The following is a 17,158-nucleotide window of genomic DNA, read 5'->3' as shown; positions in this document are numbered from 1 at the left end:
ATTTCTCACTCCACAGGTGGCAGAGCAGCATGGGCAGCATTTTCTGTTTATTTCAGATGTCCAGCATTTGTAGTGTTTTACTTTTGTAAATATGAATTGCCTGGACTTGACAAATTAACACCTCAGTCAATGAAATATGTTTGACATATTCTATTCATGCCTGACTCAAATCACCTTGAACTTAGTTGATTTATTTCTGAATGAAGACATGCAGCCTCGTATTAATCAATACATTTGCAATGTCAACAAATTCTTTCCTTTCAAGGAGATATTGAGCCAAAACCCAGACATCTCTTTTATAGTATATCACACATGTTGACGAGATGACACTAAGAGAATCTATCGATAGAAAATTCTACTTTCATCATATCCGTGTGTACCTGGAAAACAAAGCTCAGAGTTCAGGGCACGGTCACACATCGATGTTGGTCACATTTTTATTGGACACTGGAGGAACCATCCCACATTGATGAACTGTTGGCAATACTGACAATGTACTTGTGTCTGGCTGGTGAATACAGTGATTATAAACAAGATTCATAAATCTGATAACATTAGACAAGGAGGGATAAGAAATATTCCCAGTATATTGAAGATTTTTCAAAATGGATTTAGAGAGACTTAAAATAGCAAGGGCTCTAACACTGATCCCTGCGGGACCCCACTGGTCACAGGCTTCCAGTCAGACCATCACCCTCTGCTTCCTGCAACTCAGCCAATTCTGGATACAATTTGCTAAATTTCCTTGGATTGCATGGGCTCTTACCTTCGCTATCAGCCTCCCATGTGGATCTTATCAAAAGACTTGCAGAAGTCCAAGTAGACTACATCAAATGCATTGCCCTCATCTACATAGCTGGTCACCTCTTCAAAAAATTCAAGCAAGTTGGTCAGTCATGACCTCCCCTTAACAAAACAATGCTGACTGTTCTTGATTAATCTCTGCCTCCCCAAATGCAGATTACTTCTGTCTCTTAAAATGGCTTCCAATAGTTTCCCCTCCACTGAGCCTAGGCTGACTGGCCGGTAGTTTCCTGGTTTATCCCTACTTCCCTTCTTCAATAATGACACCACATTGGCTATCCTCCAGTCCTCTGGCATTTCTCCTATGGCCAGAGAGGAATTTAAAATTATTGCCAACACCCCTGCTATTTCCTCCCTTGCCTCACTCAACAGCCAGGGATACATTTCATTTGGCCCTGGAGATTTGACTACTTTTAAGCATGATACACCACTCAGAAGCTCCTCTCTGTCTAAATTAATCTCTTTAATTTTATTACAGTCCTTCCCCCTGATTTCTATACCCACCTACCGGCCCTTTCACGAGTGAACAATGGCACATATTCATTTAGAACCCTACCTACATCCTCTGGCTCCACACACAAATTATCACTGTGGTCCTTAATGCCTTAATGAGCCCTACCCTTTCCGTAGTTATCATTTTACCATTAATATACTTGTAAAACAACTTTGGATTTTCCTTTATTTTACCTGACAGTATCCTCTTATGTCCCCTTTTGTTCTCCTAATTTCCTTTTTAAATTCCATTTAGCACATTCTATACATCTGTAGGGCTTCTGCTGTTTTGAGCCCTCGGTATCTGCCATAGGCCTTCCTTTTTCTCCTTATCCAATGCCGTATATTCCTTGATATCCAGGGTTCACTGGATTTGTTGATCGCACCCTTTTCTGGGCTAAATCGCTGGCTTTTAAAGCAGACCAAGGCAGGCCAACAGCACGGTTCAATTCCCGTACCAGCCTCCCCGAACAGGCGCCGGAATGTGGCGACTATGGGCTTTTCACAGTAACTTCATTGAAGCCTACTCGTGACAATAAGCGATTTTCATTTCATTTCATTTCATTGCAAGGTGTTGGCCCTGTACTCTCCCTATTTGCTTCTTGGATGTGGCTCACTGTTTTGTCAGATTTACCTTAAAGTGTCTTCTCCCAGTCCATTCTGGCCAAATCATATCTGATTTTATTAACATTTAGTTTAGAACTTTGATTTCGGTCCCAACCTTGTCCTTTGCCATAATAATCACGAATTAAACGGAGTTAGGATCACTGTCTGCAAAATGCTCCCCCACTGATACATCGCACCAAAAATTAAGTCCAGGACCTTGTAGGACCCACTACGTACTGGCTTAAAAAGTCCTCCAGGATGCATGAATTCCGCTCCCTCTAAACCTTTTACACTGAGTACCCCAGTTAATATTGGGGAAATTGAAATCCCCCACTATCATCACCCTATCACTTTTACACTTCTCTGAAATATGCCTACATATCTGCTCTTCTATTTCTCTCGGACTGTTAGGGGGCCTGTAGAACACTCCCAGTAATGTGATTGCTCCTTTTTGAATTTTAGGTTCTACCCATACAGCTTCATTTGAAGAGCTTTCTAAGATGTCATCCCTTCTTCCTGCTGTAATTGATTCCCTGATCAAAATTGCGACACCCCCCTCTCTTTTACCTCTTTCCCTCTCTCACCTGAAGATCATATATCCTGAAATATTGGGCAGCCAATCTTGCCCCTCTCTCAACCATGCCTCAGTGACAGCAATACCATGAGTGAATGAATTTCAAAATTAAAATGCTATTTGTGACCTGAACTTAGTGGGTATGTTACTGGAATAGCATTGCAGACAACATGAGATGAAATCCTTCTCTAAGGGCCCGAAACAGAATTAAATTAACTTGAAGTCTGGAGTCAGGAAATGATCGCAAAAGCTGAAAATTGCAGTGAAAAACCCAATTGATGCCGAGTAAGGGAGGCAATTTACCACTGCTAACCGACTCCAGTCCCATATTATTTGTTATTGTTTGTTATTTACAGCACAGAAAGAGGCCATTCAGTCCATCATGTCTGCATGCCCTCCCAAATTGAGCAACCTAGCTCGTCCCATTTCCCAGCCTTATCTCCATAGCCCTCTAATTTAATCACTTTCAAATAAACATCCAGCTCTCTTTTGAAACCTCCTATGGAATCCACCTCCACCACTCTCCCATGCAGCGCATTCCAAACCCCAACAACTCTCTGAGTAAAGACGTTTCTCATCTCACTCCTAGCTCTCTTGCCAACCATCTTGAAATTGTGTCCACTGACATACCAACCAGTGGAAAAAGAATATCCTTGTTTGCCCTGTCAAAATTGTTCAGAATTTTGAACACCTCAGTAAGACCGCCTCTTAATCTTCTCTGCTCCAAGAAGAATAAGTCCAATTTCTCCATTCTGTCCTTGTATCTAAAATTCTTCATTCCTGGTATCATTCTAGAAAATTTAATTTTCTTTGTTCTTTATCCTTGGAAAATAGAAGACAGGTTTAGATAAAGGATCTGGATCAGCACAGGCTGGGAGGGCCGAAGGGCCTGTTCCTGTGCTGTAATTTTCTTTGTTCTTTGTTCTAAATCTCCTCTGCACTCTCTCCAGGGCTTTAACATCCCTCCTTAAATAAGGTGCCCAGAACCGAACACAATACTTGAAATGTGGTCTGACCAATGATTTATAGGAGGTGTAGCATCACGTAGTTGATCTTCTTGCCCTTATTCTAACGAGGGACAGGAAATAAATGTGACGCAAACACAAATTGGGCGGCACAGTAGCACAGTGTTCAGCACTGTTGCTTCACAGCATCAGGGTCCCATGTTTGATTCCCGGCTTGGATCACTGTCTGTGTAGAGTCATGCAAGTTGTGTCTGTGTGGGTTTCCTCCGGGTGCTCCGGTTTCCTCACACTAGTCACGAAAGAAGTGCTTGATAGGTGAATTCTCCCTCTGTGTACCCGAACAGGCGGCGGAATATGGTGACTAGGGGATGTTCACAGTAACTTCATTGCAGTTTTAAGGTAAGCCTACTTGTGACAATAATAAAGATTATTATTATAATTATTAAAAATTGCAAACTCTTTCTTTACCATCTCCTTGGAACACATTATCTGGAATAGTTTGAGTTCCTGGAGCAAGAGTGCTTTCTGTTTGCCTGTTAACTAATGGCACTGTAATCAAATCCTGCATTTTGCACTGACGAGCTAAAATCCAGCTTAGTGCCTGTCCGTATCTTCACCAGTTTCCATATTGCAGACAAATGACAGGCTAGGAAATGGTTAACAAGAGCATTGGTCCAGGGATTTGGATTTTACACAGAAGAAGATGGTGGGTGGAACATCTTGGCTTGGAGTTTCCAATCAGTTGCGTTCTTGCCTTTGGCGCAATTTGCCTGAAATTGATCTACTGTCACAATAAATCACAGAATTTAAGATGCAAATTGTGTTCAACACAAATCATCATTTTGTTTCTTGCGGTACATTAAAAAACATTGTGCTGCAAGGTGACCTCATTCAGAAAACTGGCCACACCCTCAGGATAAACTAAATTCCAGTGGGAGTTCCCGCTATTAATCAATACATTTGCAATGTCATTTATTTGCAGGTCTTCGAGTTCTGAGAATTAAACTGTTACTTTTGGGCGCAGGGACATTAACTGGTTACATAAAGTCTTTAAATATTGATTGTTTGGAAGTATGTTTCCCGGGGCGTTTATTTGCTGTAACCTGTTTTGATACATGTTTGTCATAAAATACATTTTTTTAAAAGTCTTTGAATATAATGTTTCTTTTTAAACACTGAGAAACTGATGTGTACCCTAATGTAACTACTCATTTCACTCATTTAGAACCAGATCAGCTAATGGACTGTGTTTAAAAACATTTTTATTTTTCTAGCAATAAACCCATTTTCAGCTGTCTTAATCAAAAGGCACCAAGCTACCATTCTTGAATACATCGAGGAATACTTCTAAAAAAGGAAACTTTTAGAAAATACATTCCAAAGCTTTGCCCGATTGCATTGATTCAGGCCAGATTTCAGATTTTGTGATATGCAAATGAGGTTGAGTGAAAACGAGCGAAAATTAAACTTCTCAAAACAGATGCAATTTTGGGTGTAATTTCCACCTCAAACTGGAAATTCGCTTTCCCTCCGTATGAACATGAAAAACAGGAGCAAACATCCCACAGAGTCTGGCTTCACCTTTCTAGTTGAACTTACTTCGCAACAGCCTGAACCCCATGTCACTGATTCCCTTAGTGCCTGGAGTCATCTTCATCTTGAATATACTAATTAACCGCACACGCTCCTTAGAGACAGAGAATTCCAAATATTCACCGCTCTCTGAGTGAAGAATGTCTCCTCATCTCAGTCTGACATGGCTGATCCTTTCTCCCACGATTATAACCTCCAACTCGACTCTCCAGCGAGAGGAAACAGACTTCAAACATCTACACTATCTCGCTCTCTAAGAACTTTCAACGTTTTAAATGGGTCATCACACATCTTTCTAAAATCCGGAAAATCTACGCTGTTCTGCAAAATGGGCGGGATTCTCTGATTTCCCAGCAACGGGTTTCCCGGACACGCGCCGTTGGTTGACGGCAGGACTCTCTTCCCGTCGCTTTTCAATGGTATTTCCCAATTAAGGGCACTCTCCATCTGATTAGCGAGATGGAAGCCCAATCTAACAGTCTCCCGTGGTCTAACTGTTTGAAGTCTGAGAGATCACATGGGTGCCGATCAGTAATGGCCCACACAAATGTGGAGCAGGCGTCACGGCACCAGGAGGGGGGGGGGTCCTCCCAGGCCATTGGAGACCCCAGGGTGTTCAAAGACAGGGCAGCGTGGCACCCTGGCTCTTCCTCTGCCACCCAAGCACTTTGGCACTGCCAGGATGGCACCTTGGCACCACCACCCATGCCCATGAAAGGAAGGATGGGAGGGGGTGACGAGGGGAGTTGAACGGCAGGTGTGAAGGGGATTCCGGAAGGTTAGGGTGGTGAAAGCTGTGGGTCCTGAACAGGGAGACCCAAAGGGGGGGGTGGGAAAGACTGAAAAGGGGGACCTCAGTGACTCCATAGCTGGGGGGGGGGGGGGTTAATGGGGCATTGCCTGAATGCAATAAGGGAGGGGGGGGCCCCAAACATCCATGCCAGACAACCCTGGTCCAATCAAGTGCGTGCAACAATTGCCAGCTTGGCACCTTGGCAGTGCCAACCTATCACTCTGGCAGTTCCCATACCAGCTGGCAGTGCCATCTGGGCACTTTGGCAGTGCCAGGTTAGGACCCAGATGCACTGTCAGTGTGCCAGGTTGGCACTGTCAGAGATTCCCCCAGGTGGCACCAGCAGTGTCAGGACATCACCCTGCCCAAAGCAGCTCAAGGCCTCTGATCCCCTGGGAGACCCCCATGATTACCGTTCCATCTGGTCCCCGTTGTGGGGACCAGTGCTTAACGGCGCTCGCCCGTGGTCTCTGAGATGAAGGGGTTGAATTCCAAAGCCTCAGCCACCTCGGGAATCTGGACATTAGAGTGAGGCTTACTGCCTCTTTTTAATATGCAGATTTGCTAAACTGTGATCCCGCCCATTCTGGACAGGATTCACTTTGCAACGTCTCATGAGATATCGTTGAATCTCGCGAGGGGTTGCAAGCCAAGTAGATTCCGGGAGCTGCACCGTGGCGAGCTGATTCTCGGGCGCAGTGTGGCCATTGGATTGCGCCCTTTGAAGCCTTTCTTTTTTTTAAATAAATTTAGAGTGCCCAATTAATCTTTTCCAATTATGGGGAAATTTAGAGTGGCCAATCCACCTAGCCTGCACATCTTTGGGTTGTGGGGGTGAAAACCACTCAAACACGGGGAGAATGTGCAAACTCCACACAGACAGTGACCCAGAGCCAGGATCGAACCTGGGACCTCGGCGCCTTGAGGCAGCAGTGCTAACCACTGCGCCACCGTGCTGCCCTTCTTTGAAACCTTTCTGTTAGATCATAAGAACATAAGAACTAGGAACAGGAGTAGGCCATCTGGCCCCTCGAGCCTGCTCCGCCATTTGATGAGATCATGGCTGATCTTTGTGGACTCAGCTCCACTCTCCGGCCCGTACACCATATCCCCGAATCCCTTTATTCTTTAGAAAGGCATCTATCTTTTTCTTAAAAACGTTTAAAGAAGGAGCCTCAACTGCTTCACTGGGCAAGGAATTCCAGAGATTCACAACCCTTTGGGTGAAGAAGTTCCTCCTACACTCCGTCCTAAATCTACCTCCCCTTATTTTGAGGCTATGCCCCCTAGTTCTGCTTTCCCCGACCAGTGGAAACAACCTGCCCGCATCTATCCTATCTACTCCCTTCATAATTTTATATGTCTCAATAAGATCCCCCCGCATCCTTCTAAACTCCAATGAGTACAGTCCCAGTCTACTCAACCTCTCGTCATAATCTAATCCCCTCAACTCTGGGATCAACCTAGTGAATCGCCTCTGCACTCCCTCCAGTGCTAATATGTCCTTTCTCAGGTAAGGAGACCAAAACTGAACACAATACTCCAGATGTGGCCTCACCAACACCCTATACAATTGCAATTGATCGGGCCCGATACCTTTAATAATAGAACCTCTCTGCCACTGATGTCAAGCTAACTGGATTAAAATTTAATATTTTCTTTCCCCCGCCCTTCTTGAACAGTGAGGTTTTATTTACCACCTTCCTATCCACATGGACAAGTACAGAATCTCGGGAATACTGGAGGATCAAAACCGCAACCGATAAATGGCGGCCTGACAGGGAATTTTATAATATGCTTTTTTTCTTGCCCATTTGAACATCTTTCCTTATTAATTTTGTCTATCAACATAAAATTATATTTTTAAGTCAATTGTAATGACTAAAAATGTAGAAGAAAGCTAGCTTCAATGGTGAGTGCCGGTTTCAGATGTGGGCCTTGGAACTCCAGATCTGGCACCAAACCAAATGCACCAGGAACTGAAGACCTTTGATGGGATTAAGTATTTATTCCTCAAACCTTTGATCAACCCGACTCAAGTGGAGAACTCATGAAGCCCCCTGGTTTAACAACAATATAAAGAATTGCACAGTTAGGCCCACTCGAGAATTACTGTTCTGAGACTCGCCACTGGATGGCACTGCATCAAACAGGAACTCTGCATTGGGAAGTGTTAACGATCCTGTTAATCACTGGGAAAAAATAATTTCACTTTATATCCATGCATTTCCTCCCCCTCCCATCCACTCTTCCATATCCAGGATATTGATTCCATGCTAGCGGCTGATTCTATTTATCCTGGGTGCCTTCTAAAACATACATGATCATCCATGATGTATGAAGCAGAACTATGCATGTGTGGAAGGTACAGGCCAGGGCCATGATGGTCAATTCAAATCCGATCCACCCTCGCCCACACAAACAACGGTGTCGGTAAATTCACATAAGAATTTAAGATAACTTAGGAACAAAAGAAAAAAAGGTTCCATTTCTCAGTGAAGAGCACAGTACGAAGTCTTACAACACCAGGTTAAAGTCCAACAGGTTTGTTTCGATGTCACTAGCTTTCGGAGCGCTGCTCCTTCCTCAGGTGAATGAAGAGGTCTGAGGAAGGAGCAGCGCTCCAAAAGCTAGTGACATCGAAACAAACCTGTTGGACTTTAACCTGGTGTTGTAAGACTTTGTACTGTGCTCACCCCAGTCCAACGCCGGCATCTCCACATCAGTGAAGAGCGGCATTTATTTGACCTCTTTCCCCGTTCCTCAATCCATTCCTTCCCCAGAAAAAAACTGTCTCTTGAAACCATTTTTACTGATGTGAATCTGAGACAATTGAAAGGCAATGCGTAGCAGAAAGCCTGGCTGAATTTCCTTTCTCTTCCCTGAGGGACAACGAGGCCAGGGTAAAGCATGTCACTGCCATCTCATGCAGTGGCCGTAGTCAGCTAACTCAGCATAGACTAGGGATCGCATCTGGAATTAATCCTCTTGGTCCACAAGATTCAGCTGCACTATCTTACGGAGGATCAGTGGGAGGTGATGGCAGCAGTGCTTTGGGGCCAGTTCAGTATGTCACGGGATTGTGTTCTTGCCCATTAATCCCACTCCGAGCCCAGTCCGGCGATGTCTTATCCATTGGACCAGATGCCCCTTTCCTCCCAATGTGGCTACAGTGCTAATGGCAGTGTTTGCAGTGTCTGTGCAATGTTCTAGACAGGGCACACAATCCTAACCATTAGCAGTGGCAGAAGCAAGTCCCTGTCCTCCATCACCCTCTGGCTTCCAGTCAAGCAATATCTTGACTTGGAAATTCTCGCATTGAAATCCATGCAAATCTCACCCCTCCCTATCTCCTCCAGCCCCACGACCCTCTGAGTCATTTGCGTTCCTCTAATTCTGCTTCCTTGATCATCCCCACTTTTAGTTGCTCCGCCACTGGTGGCTGTGTATGATATACCCTCCCGACACTCCACCACCTCCTCTACCTTTCTCTCCTCATTTAGGGTGCTCCTTTACAGTCTACCGCTTTGACCAAGTTTTTGGTCATCCGATCTATTACTGGAATTTTCCCTTTTGTTATGCAGACTGTGGCAGTGGGTGGAAAAAACAGTGTTGAAGTTGCCGGCCCTAATGGCATCTTTCTGTGTTGTTTAGAATCTAGTTAACAAAATTGAAGCAGTGGGTTGCATGATATCACGCTGGTGGTTGCTGGATTGGGGAGTTAAGGGCGCCCTGGTACACAAAAATTAAAATGGAACATCTCCCCGCTTCACTGCACACAACACCCCGCCACCCACCCCCAACCCACCCACCCCGCCGGTCATAACCCTATCCTGCCTGAGCAATGCAGTCACCTGAGCTCGTCCAGTGGGTCTGGGTGCCTTCCAAAACATACATGGTCATCCATGATGTATAAAGCAGAACCATGCATGTGTGGAAGGTACAGGCCAGGGCCGTGATAGTCAATTCAAATCCGATCCATCCTCGCCCACCATCTACAGACACAAACGACAGTGTCAGAAAATTCACATAAGAACTTAAGATAACTTAGGAACAAAAGAAAAAAAGTTCCCATTTGTCAGTGAAGAGCGGCATTTATTTGACTTCTGTCCCCGTTCCTCAATCCATTCCTTCCCCAGAAACAAACTGACGATTGAAACCATTTTTACTGATGTGAATCTGAGACGATTGAAAAGCAATGCGTAGCAGAAAGCCTGGCTTTCAGGTGAACATCGTGGAAGACTGGTTGTAATTCACACCATTTTGTGTAAATCCCGACCAAATGGCCAGATCTCTCATGTGATCTCGCGAGACGTCGCAATCTGGACCCCGGTCACAATGGCGGGATCCAGATTTGCAGTGTTGTGAGTTTAAAAGCTCACTTAACTCTGCTGATGCCAGATCGAGCCGGCTCTCGGGAACTACCGGTCTTGTTGAGGATACTCCAACCATGCGCCATTTACACTGGTCCCTACAAAAGGGGACCAGGCAGAATGGCACTTGGGAGGGGGGTCTCCCAGGCGATCGGAGGCACCAAGGTGGTTGATATCTGGAATGGGTGGAATCCTGGCCCTGCTGATACCACCCATGCACCTTGGCACTGCCAGCCCAGCAGCCTGACACTGCCTGGGTGCTGAGTTGGCATTGCCAGGCTGGCAAGGGCACTGCCAGGGTGCCAGGCTGGCAGTGGCCCAAAGTACATGGGTGGCATTTTGCTCACACCGGGACTCGAGCGGGGAGGTGTCCTGCCCGTGTGAGGTGGGATACGGGGCGCTTGAGGTGGGAGATAATGGCACCCTGATCTCTTCCTGCACGGAGCTCCGCTCGTCTGATCTCCTCAGTGCTGAACACGTGGCTGAGTGCGGCCTCAGCGGGACGTACCCCATTGAGGCCCGGAAAACCCCAGAGTGCCATTAGATAGCAGGGTCATTCCTGGAGCTACAAGTGCTGGGAATGACCCCTCTAATCCCACTCAGAAAGCACTCTTATTTTTTTGTTAGTTCGCGGCCAATATCTCTGAGGCTTGGTGTCATACTATGTTTTATATTTCTTCTGTGAATCAGCTAGGGGCATTTCATTATATAAGATCTGTTGTTGACCATGGTGTTGAGAAGAGACAGGGCCAATTAGCCTGGCCAAATAGCACCAGACTCAGTGGAAACAGGACTGAGAAAGTGAGAAGGAAATGCATGGTACTGAAAGGATGAATAATACAGAGGGAAAACAGATACTTACCCCCTGATATGAAAGGGAAAATGCTGGTAAATCTCAGCAGGTCTGGCAGCATCTGTAGGGAGAGAAAAGAGCTAACGTTTCGAGTCCCGATGATTCTTTGTCAAAGCTAACAGACAGAGAAAGTGGGAAATATTTATACTGTGGAGTGAGAATGAAAGATGAGTCATAGCCACAGAAACCCAGGGAAACCGGGTGCTAATGGCCACAGAAACCAAGGGGAAAGAGTGCTAATGGCAGCCCCCAGAGAGGACAAAAGGTGTGAAAGGTCAAACAGCAGAGAAACTAACATCAGAGATGTGGGGGGGAGGGGAAGAGGAAAGCAAAGAGGAGAAAGGTTAAGGAAAGGTAGTTAAGATTGGGGGGGGGGGAATTAAATATATATTGAGAAAGAAAGAAATGGTAAAAGACAGTTAAAATGAAATAGGATAGTGCCTCCCGAAGGTGATAGGTGAGGATCAGATGGGGTTCGTGAGAGGGAGGCAGCTCTTTTCAAACATTAGAAGAGTATTGAACGTTGTTATGGCACCGGCAGAGGGGAAAGAAACAGAGGTGGTTGTGGCATTGGACGCTGAGAAGGCGTTCGACGAGGTGGAATGGGGGTACCTGATGGCAGTTCTGGAGTGGTTTGGGATTGGACCAACGTTTGTGAACTGGGTAAAGCTACAATATAAGGAGCCGAGGGCGAGTGTCCGCACAAACAACATCAGCTCGAGATACTTTTCTCTCCACTGTGGGACTAGGCAGGGATATCCTATGTCCCCCTTGCTGTTTGCACTCGCGATTGAGTCGTTGGCCATCGCATTAAGAAGTTCGGGGGTATGGAAAGGAATAGTGCGGGGGGGGGGGTGGTAGAGCATAGGGTGTCCTTATCTGCCGATGACTTGCTGTTATACGTGTCGGAACCGTGTGTGTCGATAGGGGGAATACTGGAGCTGCTTCGAGTGTTTGGGTCTTTCTTGGGGTACAAACTAAATCTCGACAAGAGTGTGTATTTTGTGGTGTCTCGGCCGGGGGTGGGGGCAGGGGTGGTGGGGGGGGGGGGCTGCCATTCCGTAGAGCAGGGACTCACTTTAGGTACCTGGGGGTGCAGGTTGCCCGGGAGTGGGGGGGCTCCACAGGTACAACATTTCTAGTTTGGTGGGGAGAGTGAAAGCTGATCTGGCAAGGTGGGATGGTTTCCCTCTGTCACGGTCGGGTACAGGAGGTTAAAATGAACGTGTTGCCGCGATTTCTGTTTATTTTTCAATGCCTGCCGATTTTCCTGCCAAAGGCTTTTTTCAGAGAGATTGAGGGAAGGATTACTTCATTCATATGGGTTGTGAAATTGGCCAGAGTTAGAAAGGTGCTGCTACGGAGGGGAAGGCAGGCAGGGGGTTTGGGTCTTCCGAACCTGATGTATTACTACTGGGCAGCGAATGTGGAGAAGGTGCGGAGCTGGGTCAGAGGGGTGGATTCCCAGTGGGTCAGAATGGAGCGTTTGTGCAGGGCGTCGGGATTGAAAACACTAGCAACATCGCCGCTCCCGATAGTCCCGGGGAAATACTTAGGGCGTCCGGTAATAATAGCTTCATTGAGAATTTGGAGGCAGTTTCGCCAACGCTTCTGGTTGGGGGCAGGGTCAAGGGAAATGCCAATTCGGGGGAACCACAGATTTGAGCCAGGGAGGTGGGATGGAAATTTTCGGAAATGGGAGGAGAAGGGGATTAAGACACTAAAAGATTTGTTTCTTATGGGTCGGTTTGCAGGATTGAAGGAGCTGGAAGCAAAGTATGGGCTGGAGCAAGGGGAAATGTTTAGATACATGCAGGTTCGAGATTTTGCCAGAAAGGAGATACAGAGATTCCCGGTGGAGCCGGCCTCTACATTGCTGGAGGAGGTGCTGACGACAGGGGGACTGGAGAAGAGGGAAGTGTCAGCGGTTTAGGGAGCTATTTTGGAAGAGGAGAAGGCACCAGTGGAAGGGATCAAAGCAAAGTGGGAGAGGATATGGAGGAGGGGTTCTGGTGTGAGATGCTCCGGAGAGTGAATGCCTCCAACTCGTGCGTGAGGTTGGGGCTGATACAGCTGAAGGTGATATACAGAGCACACCTCACGAGGGCGAGGATGAGGCAATTCTTTGAAGGAGTAGAAGATGTATGTGAACGTTGGGGGGGGGGGGGGCGCTAATCACGTTCATATGTTTTGGTCCTGTCCAAAGCTAGAGGATTACTGGAAGGAGGGTTTTAGAGTAATTTCTCAAGTGGTGCACGTGAAACTGGACCCGGGCCTCCGTGAGGCCATATTCGGGGTGTCGGACCAGCCAGGGTTGGAAACGGGTGCGGAGGCAGATGTTGTAGCCTTCGCCTCGTTGATCGCCCGAAGGCGGATCCTGATAGGTTTGTAGCCATCTCAGATGGCCACCTGCAAAAGACCATGGGAATTATGGCCAACCCAGGACTCAGACAGACTCAGAGCTTGTGTGTGTATTTACAACCCAGATAGCTAGACGCAATCGAAACCCCCGCTCGTTTGCATTCTAATGGCCCATTTCCCCAGAACAAAAGAACTGTACTCAGGTAACCGATACAGATACAGACTAATCGGCGCCACTCCCTTTACTCAGGGAGCCCAAACAGCCAAGGACAATGACCGCTAAGGACACGCCCAGCCATCATGGCACCCACCCCTTTATTGGCCAAAATCGAAGGCAGTGATCAAAGCCTATTGAATTATTGGGTCCAAGTTAAGGACCGTCCCAAAGAGGGCAAAATCCCAGAGGGATAAGAAGAGACACAGCCATGTGCTCGGTCTCTCTTGGATCCGGCCTCTGCCAACCCAAGTGCAGCATAACGACCAGACAGACAAGTTCAAGACCAACGATCGCTACCAGATGGATGAGCCCAGCAGAAACAGAGGCACGTCTTCCACCCAGCCATGCAAGATCCGGACAAAGGCCTTGTCCATCTGCATAGAGCCGGTTGCCCTGAAGTTAAGTATAGGTTATTGTAGTTGTTAGGTGTAGTTTAACTTGTAGTGTTTTGCGTTGCATGTCGAAGTAATCCTTGTGTGTAAATAAACCATCTTTGAACTTGAACTGACTAACTGGTTGTGAGGTCCTTTGATCGATATCCGGTAAAGCCTTGTGGTGGTATAATTTGATACCTGGAGACTCTAAAGAGCATCATTATCTATTGGCAATATTATTGGCGACTGGCAACAGGATGGAGAGCAACCTCTCCACCCTGTGCCCTGGCGTGGCGGGGGGGGCCTGTTGAAATTCTTGACTCTTGAGAAGGTTAAGTTTGTACTGAGGGGAAGGATGGAGGGGTTCTACAATTCATGGGCATTATTCATTATACACTTTCAAGACCTGGATAACATCGAAAATTAGTTGGGGCGTGTGGGTGGGAGAGTTGGGGGAGTGGGAGGCTGTGTTAATGGCGACTATGGGTGATCCCTAATTCCTTTTTGTCGTTTGTTTGTGTGAACATGCAGGCTAATGTTTGGGGTTTGGTTGGAGGATGGGATCGTTGTTATTGACATGGGGATTGACACATTTGTTACTGATTATTTTTTATTGTTGGTGGGTGTAAATTTGGGAGAAAATGTGAAAAAGGAGGAGAATAAAAAGATATTTTTAAAAAATGAAATGGGATGAAAACAGATGGGTCGAGGTGGGGTAGAGCTCATCATCTGAAGTTGTTGCATTCGATGTTCAGGCTTTTATCTAGCACTTACCCCCTGATCTCAGAGTAACATAAAAATGTCCTAATCGCAAAAACAATCTTCGACCAATTAAGAGAATAATCGCATTCTCACTATAGCGCTCAATCCATTCTTTCTCCATTTGTCTGTCTAAGATGTTAAAACTAATTGCGTACAGGTGCTGTGAAGAAAAGGTCACCTGACCAGTAACCCTGGCCCAATTTAATTATCCCTTTATCCTCGCCAAGTCACGCTTAATCTCGAGGTTTTAGTTGGGAGTGTCAGCTGCTGGATGACTATAGGCTCAGGGCATCAATCCGTAAATTTCTGAGCTTGAGGACAGAGGCTACCGTTGCTGCCTGCGATGTTTAAATTTCCTAAAGCTTGTACAAGATAAATTCAGTGGGGATTCATGGGACTAAGCAAAATGAACCGGTACCATTTATTTCTGGAAACAAGGGGGTAGATTTTTACCTTTGTTGCCTGGGGGTGGTCGTTAAGCAGCATGGATTGGTCTCCCGCCCTTCACAAAACACATCTGAAGCCTGGCCAATCTTCCCATGATAAGTCGGTGATCTAGATTGTCGGTTCAGAGCCCTGGTGGTCAGGACAAAAATCAGCTGCATGATATAAACATTGTGGTTTCACATTCTGAGCAGACCCCCGGTAATAGCATCGGCCTCAGCAAATAGTGAAACAACAATAGCAAGAGTATTATATCTTCCCAGTCAGAAGCCAATCACTTCTGATTGGGGAAAATGGGGGAAAATTTATGAGAGCATTGAGCAGGAACAAGATCATGTGGCTCCTTGGAGCATGAAGGACTCCATCACTTTTCTTCATGGTCATTAGACAACACTGCCATATGTTCAGCATTACAGCTATCAACAGTGCGAGTTCCCTGTACATTTCATATCCAGCAGATGAACTATGCACACAAGCTTTAAACTAGTAACTGCACATTGACAATCGACGACAATTCAAAGACACATTTTTGGATTCAAAGCCAGTTCTGTAACAGTTCAGAACCTGGAACTAGTCAATGAATGTGTTAATAAATACAGTCTGCTATATTAAAACTGCAGGATTATGAGGAAAGATGAAATGAGTTAGACTAGGGCACACAGTAGCACACTGGGTAGCACTGTTGATTCACAGCTCCAGAGTCCCAGGTTCGATTCCCAGCTTGGGTCACTGTCTGGAGTCTGCACGTTCTCCCTGTGTCTGTGTGGGTTTCCTCCGGGTGCTCCGGTTTCCTCCCACAGACGTGCCCCTGAAAGACTGCTGTTTGGTAATTTGGACATTCTGAATTCTCCCTCCGTGTACCCGAATATGCGCCGGAATGTGGCAACTAGGGGATTTTCACAGTAACTTCATTGCAGTGTTAATGTAAGCCGACTTGTGACAATAAAGATTACTATTATTATTATGGAATAGGCCTTATAGAGAGTCATCATCGGCATGGTGGGTCTCTGGGCAGGATGCTGCAATGACAAGAACAAGGTGAAATTTCAAGTTCACTTTTTCTCTCACTGCCCTTTGGATCTGACCAACTGCAACGATACAGTATAACATTTAAATAAAGATTAGAAAACCAGGTAACCAGAGATCTGAACTGCACAACGTTAGACCAAAGTAGAACTCCATAGAAACCAGATAATCTCAAGTTTAGAAAGAAAGAGGTTGTATTTTCAGAGCATCATATGAAAACATTTCTATACTTCTTAAAGAAAAGTCGCTTGTGCTGTGCCAGTAAGCATGGCAGCTACTTAGCACATCCAAGATCCTGCAAATGAATGGCTAGTTAATCTATTATTGTACATTGGTCTAAGGTGATAAAACTGGCTAACATGCCAAGATATAAATAATGTGATACAATCTTTAATATTCATCTAAACCAACAAGCAAAGTTTTAAATTATCATATTCTATAGAATCTCTACATTGAAGAAGAGGCCCATCGATGGATGATGTTTTCAATTGTGTCAGTGCTATCCAGTACATTAGCCATTAGTCATATGGACAAATATAAGAAAGGAGTTGCTGATGTTTACATACAAATCTATCCTTTCAGGTGATGGAAGGACACTCAGGTGATGGAACTGGTCTCGAGACAGACAATGAACTGATGATATATCTTCTGGCCCTGCAAAGTGACTGAAACCAAGTTTGAGCTCAAAATGTGTCAAAGTTCCCTTACTGAGGGCTCATATCAAGTTTTAAGATTGTCATTACCAAGCTAAATTCATGCTCAGATCAACTTGGCATTGTGAGTCTACATTCTCAGCAGTCACTCTGTATAGTCTTACTTGCAACTACTAGACAAAAACCTAAGGCAAGAATTTGCCCTGATGTCAGGGTCAAATGGGGTCATGACTCTGCAAGCCATTTGCCAATGGTTTTCTCGAATTAG

Source organism: Scyliorhinus torazame, chromosome 19 (assembly GCF_047496885.1).
Source record: "Scyliorhinus torazame isolate Kashiwa2021f chromosome 19, sScyTor2.1, whole genome shotgun sequence".
Classification (NCBI taxonomy): domain Eukaryota; kingdom Metazoa; phylum Chordata; class Chondrichthyes; order Carcharhiniformes; family Scyliorhinidae; genus Scyliorhinus; species Scyliorhinus torazame.
This window is presented reverse-complemented; position numbering follows the sequence as displayed.